This window comes from Bos grunniens, chromosome 28 (assembly GCF_055505025.1).
Source record: "Bos grunniens cultivar Pamir isolate PY7600 chromosome 28, Bosgru_T2T1.0, whole genome shotgun sequence".
Lineage (NCBI taxonomy): Eukaryota > Metazoa > Chordata > Mammalia > Artiodactyla > Bovidae > Bos > Bos grunniens.
The window spans coordinates 33,021,922-33,028,352 of record NC_141192.1 but is presented as its reverse complement, the minus strand read 5'-3'; the positions used below and the strand labels follow the sequence as shown (position 1 = coordinate 33,028,352).

Below are 6,431 nucleotides of genomic sequence, written 5' to 3'. Positions count from 1 at the left end.
ACCTTCTGCTCTTCTTAGATGTTTTTAAGTGATTATTAACCCATATTCAGGGCTTAAGCTTTCTTTATGACTTCGAAATTGGTGGCAATCTCATAATCACCATAATCAACACTTGCATTATAGCCCACGGTGTACTGGGCACCATTCTAAGCAGGTTATGTATATTAATTCATCTACTTCCCACAATTACCCCATGATATAACAGTATAAATAGGCTTACTATTTTACTGGATTAACACACTGAAGTCCAAAGAGACTAAGTAACATGCCCAAGGTCCTCCTTTTTTTCCTGTTAGCATGTATGGAGTCATCTTAAACTGCCATCTCTATCATTCTTTCTTATAAATTTTCTCTCAGTATCGGTTATCTGTTATTATTATGCCTAAGTTCCTTTAGTGTGCTCAGTTGTCATGAGTTTTAACTAGAACCAGAACCATATTATCACATATCTGGATTCTTATTGCATTTGACAGATCTGGTACCAAAATTGTAAAATATATGTTGATACTAGCCTAAGAAGATAAGTCTATATGTACTATAATTTCCAAATTTATAATTCTGTTTTTTATAAGGACTATCATTATGGCCCTGTATTTCCTAATCAAATTTTACTTTTCTCTATTTGTCCTAAACTTAGGCTTAATTTTATCTAGATCCATATTCTTAAATATCCTGAAACATATATAGATCTTTTATTAAAGTTTATTTTGCCTCATAAGAAACCTTAAATCTTTAATTTAAAAAAATGTTATTGGATTTTTTTGTGAAGAGGTGAAGACTGAGCAATTGCCACCACGTTGCTGACCTTGAACAGCAATCAGCTTCTCCACGTAGAACCCAGGGGTAGGCGATTCAGAATGGAATCTCTTCTTTCCCCATCCTGGGAGATTTTTTTTTATCTTCAGCTACATTTTTCAGCTTTGTGAGGCACCTTATCATCAAAGACAATGGCCAGCAATGTTACCAACAAGACGGATCCTCACTCCATGAACTCTCATGTATTCATTGGGAATCTCAATACCTTTGTGGTCAAGAAATCTGGTGTGGAGGCAATCTTCTCAAAATACAGCAAAATCGTGGGTTGCTCTGTTCATAAGGGCTTTGCCTTCATTCAGTATGTTAATGAGAGAAATGCCCAGGATGCTGTGGTAGGAGAGAATGGCAGAATGATTGCTGGCCAGGTTTTTAGATACTAATCTGGCTGCAGAGCCAAAAGTGAACCGAGAAAAAGCAGGTGTGAAATGATGTACAGCAGAGATATCAGGCTCATCTTTTAACTTGGACTATGACTTTGAACGGGACTATTAGGACAGGGTGTACAGTTACCCAGCACATGTTCCTCATCCTCCTCCTATTGTCTGGGCTGTAGTGCCCTCAAAATGCCAGCGTGTATCAGGAAACACCTCATGAAGGCGCAAAAGTGGCTTCAATTCTAAGAACAGACAGTGGGGAGCTTCTTCTAAGTCTGAAAAGTTGAAAGGAGATGACCTTCAGACTATTAAGAAGGAATTAACCCAGATAAAAAGTGGATTCTTTACTGGAAAGCCTGGAAAAAAATTGAAAAGGAACATAGCAAACACGGAATAGAGATGAAGAATGATAAATCAGAAGAGGAGCAGAGCAGAAACTCCCTTAAGAAAGATGAGACTAACGTGAAGATGTAGTCTGAGGGGGAGGCAGAGGGGTCAGATTCTGCTGAGGAGGGGAACCTACTGGATGATGATGATAATGAAGATTGGGGGGATGACCAGCTGGAGTTGATCAAGGATGATGAAAAAGAGGCTGAGGAAGGAGAGGATGACAGAGCACCAATGGCGAGGATGACTCTTAAGCACATAGCAGACTTTAGAAATCTTGTCCCATTATTTCTTTACCTAGGCGCTTGTCTAAGATCAAAATTTTCACCAGATCCTCTCCCCTAGTATCTTTAGCACATGCTCATTGTTTTCCCCATCCTTGTTCTTTCCATATTCATTAATTCACATTTCCCTGTGCCTAATCCCATTTTCACTTCCTTTGAAGTAAAAGGAAGTAGTAGTTATGTTGTCTTACCTTACTAACCCTCCTAGTAGTTATGTTGTCTTACCCTGTAATTTTTGCTTTTAATTTTGATACCTCATTATGACCTAACAATAAAAAGGATGTATGGTTATCAACTGTCTCCAAAATATTATCTTGTTATAAAGGGAGTACTCCTCTCGTCTCGTTCTCGTTCTCGTTCTCGTCTCGTTCAAAAGCAGAGACATTACTTTGCCAACAAAGGTCCGTCTAGTCAAGGCTATGGTTTTTCCTGTGGTCATGTATGGATGTGAGAGTTGGACTGTGAAGAAGGCTGAGCGCCAAAGAATTGATGCTTTTGAACTGTGGTGTTGGAGAAGACTCTGGAGAGTCCCTTGGACTGCAAGGAGATCCAACCAGTCCATTCTGAAGGAGATCAGCCCTGGGATTTCTTTGGAAGGAATGATGCTAAAGCTGAAACTCCAGTACTTTGGCCACCTCATGCGAAGAGTTGACTCATTGGAAAAGACTCTGATGCTGGGAGGGATTGGGGGCAGGAGGAGAAGGGGACGACAGAGGATGAGATGGCTGGATGGCATCACTGACTCTATGGACGTGAGTCTGAGTGAACTCTGGGAGTTGGTGATGGACAGGGAGGCCTGGCATGCTGCGATTCATGGGGTCGCAAATAGTCAGACACGACTGAGCGACTGATGTGATCTGATAAAGGGAGTACAGTTCTTTCCATTCATATAGTAATTGCTTCCCTAACTTCTCATTAGTTGAGTAGCCCCTGAGAGCAGCTTTGAGTTACAGGTATGTGTGTTATACCCCACGTAAGAGTGCTATGTGAGGCTTTTCAACACAAATGTAACAATGTATTTTTGTGAATAAGAGTTGGCATGTTAAATGCATCTTCTAGAAAAATAACTAGTGTAATTGTCTTAAGATTTGTCTTCTAAAGTTGATACTGTGTGTTATTTTTGTGAACAGCCTGATGTTTGGGACCTTTTCTCTCAAAATAAACAAGTCCTTATTAAGCCAGGAAAAAAAAAATGTTATTGAAGTATAGTTGATTGACAATCTTGTGTTAATTTCTGCTGTATAGCATGGCGATTCATTATCATAATATACGTACACCCTTTTTCATATTCTTTTCCATTATAGTTTATCACAAGACTTTGATTATAGTTCCCCGTGATATATACTTGTCATTTATCCATTCTATACACAATAGTATCCATCTGATAATCCCAAACTCCCAATCCATCCCTCCCCTACCTCCTCTCTACCATGGTAACCACAAGTCTGTTCTCTATGTCTATGAGTCTGTTTCTTTTTTGTAGATAAGTTAATTTGTGTCATATTTTAGATTCCACCTATAAGTAATATCATATGGTATTTGTTTTTCTCTGTCTGACTTACTTCATTTAGTATGATAATCTCTAGGTCCATTCATGTTGCTGCAAATGGCATTATTTCATTCATTTTTATGGCTGTATACATTTGTATTCATCTTTTTCCATTCATATGTTGATGGACAATTGGGTTGTTTCCTGGTCTTGACTTTGTCAATAGTGCTGGTATAAATATAGGGGTGCATGTATCTCTTTCAATTATAGTTTTGTCTGGTGATATGCCCAGGAGTGGGTTTGCTGGATTGTAAGGCAACTCTATTTTTTAGTTTTTTGAGGAACCTCCATACTGTTTTCCATAGTGGCTGCCCCAGTTTACATTCCCACCAACAGTGTAGGAGGGTTCCCTTTTCTTCATACCCTCTCCAGCATTGGTTATTTGTAGACATTTTAATGATGGCCATTCTGACCAATGTAAGTGTAACGTCATTGTAGTTTTGTTAAATCTTTAATTGTAAGCTCAAGTTGTAATTGCTTTCAAGAAACTATTCTTTACTGCTCTAGCTATATGACTTTAGATGAGTTCTTTATCTTTATATGCCTTAGTGTCCCCTTTGTGAAATGGGGATGAAATAGAACCAGTCTCAAAGGTTGTGAGGATTAAATCAACTAAGTGTTAATTCATATTAAATGTTATTGTTGTTCTCTTCTTTCTTGTCTTCCATTTGCTCCTAGGAGCTCTACTAACAATTACATATGTTGATTTGTGAGTTTCTTTTTCTCACTTGTTTATAATCCTGTTAGATAAGTGCATTAATTTTTCCCTTCCTAATGTTCATGTGTAAGAGAACAATATATTCAGTGATTAACTGATTGATAGAGGAGTTACTTGAGAAATAAACCTTTTTCTGCGATCCTAAAATTAATAAAAATCAGAGATGTGTTAGCCAGAATGTAAAATTCAGTTAAGAAGTATGACTGTTGCAAGAGTAAGACTTCTTTGCAAAATGAGGTAAGTTTAGAATATTGATTTGGGAAAAACTAGGAATTCATTATTAGCATAGATTTAGTATTAAACAACTCTGATAGACCAAAATGGCTGTATCAGCATTCAAAATGAAGCTCTTAAATATTTGATCTTGATGCAAGGATCACCACCTGGCCTACTTATTTCTTGCTGCTGCTGCTGCTGCTAAGTAGCTTCAGTTGTGTCCGACTCTGTGCAACCCCATAGACGGCAGCCCACTAGGCTCCCCCATCCCTGGGATTCTCCAGGCAAGAACACTGGAGTGGGTTGCCATTTCATTCTCCAATGCATAAAAGTGAAAAGTGAAAGTGAAGTCGCTCAGTCAGGTCCGACTCTTAGCGACCCCATGGACTGCAGCCCACCAGGCTCCTCCGTCCATGGGATTTTCCAGGCAAGAGTACTGGAGTGGGGTGACATTGCCTTCTCCAACTTATTTCTTACCTAGCATTAAAGATCACATTTGGAGAAACCAAAGACATGTATCAAACTGCCTGTTTTCTCCCCCTCTCTTTTTTTATTTTTTTAAATATAAATTTATTTATTTTAATTGGAGGTTAATTACTTTACAATATTGTATTGGTTTTGCCATACATCAACATGAATCTGCCATGGGTATACACATGTTCCCCATCCTGAACCCCCCTCCCACCTCTCTCCCCGTACCATCCCCCTGGGTCATCCCAGTGCACCAGCCCTGAGCACCCTGTCCCATGCATCGAACCTGGACTGGCGATTCATTTCATATATGATATTATACATGTTTCAATGCCATTCTCCCAAATCATCCCACCCTCTCCCTCTCCCACAGAGTCCAAAATACTGTTCCATACATCTGTGTCTCTTTTGCTGTCTCGCATACAGGGTTATTGTTACCATCTTTCTAAATTCCATATATATGTGTTAGTATGCTGTATTGGTGTTTTTCTTTCTGGCTTACTTCACTCTGTATAATAGGCTCCAGTTTCATCCACCTCATTAGAACTGATTCAAATGTGTTCTTTTTAATGGCTGAGTAATACTCCATTGTGTATATGTACCACAGCTTTCTTATCCATTCATCTGCTGATGGACATCTAGGTTGCTTCCATGTCCTGGCTATTATAAACAGTGCTGCGATGAACATTGGGGTACACATGTCTCTTTCAATTCTGGTTTCCTCAGTGTATATGCCAAGCAGTGGGATTGCTGGGTCATAAGGCAGTTCTATTTCCAGTTTTTTAAGGAATCTCCACACTGTTCTCCATAGTGGCTGTACTAGTTTGCACTCCCACCAACAGTGTAAGAGGGTCCCCTTTTCTCCACACCCTCTCCAGCATTTATTGCTTGTAGACTTTTGAATAGCAGCCATTCTGACTGGTGTGAAATGGTACCTCATTGTGGTTTTGATTTGCATTTCTCTGATAATGACTGATGTTGAGCATCTTTTCATGTGTTTGTTAGCCATCTGTATGTCTTCTTTGGAGAAATGTCTGTTTAGTTCTTTGGCCCATTTTTTGATTGGGTCATTTATTTTTCTGGAATTGAGCTGCAGGAGTTGCTTGTTTATTTTTGAGATTAGTCCTTTGTCAGTTGCTTCATTTGCTATTATTTTCTCCCATTCTGAAGGCTGTCTTTTCACCTTGCTTATAGTTTCCTTTGTTGTGCAGAAGCTTTTAATTTTAATTAGGTCCCATTTGTTTATTTTTGCTTTTATTTCCAATATTCTGGGAGATGGGTCATAGAGGATACTGCTGTGACTTATGTTGGAGAGTGTTTTGTCTATGTCCTCCTCTAGGAATTTTATAGTTTCTGGTCTTACGTTTAGATCTTTAATCCATTTTGAGTTTATTTTTGTGTATGGTGTTAGAAAGTGTTCTGGTTTCATTCTTTTACAAGTGGTTGACCAGTTTTCCCAGCACCATTTGTTAAAGAGATTGTCTTTTCTCCATTGTATATTCTTGCCTCCTTTGTCAAAGATAAGGTGTCCATAGGTGTGTGGATTTATCTCTGGGCTTTCTATTTTGTTCCATTGGTCTATATTTCTGTCTTTGTACCAGTACCATACTGACAAA

At 38.8% G+C, this 6,431-nt stretch overlaps 1 pseudogene; it reads left to right on the top strand.

The window, feature by feature from the left end:
- The first annotated feature begins 886 nt into the window (after window positions 1-886).
- Window positions 887-1,915, top strand: LOC147343108 (heterogeneous nuclear ribonucleoproteins C1/C2 pseudogene; annotated as a pseudogene).
- Window positions 1,916-6,431: the final 4,516 nt, after the last annotated feature.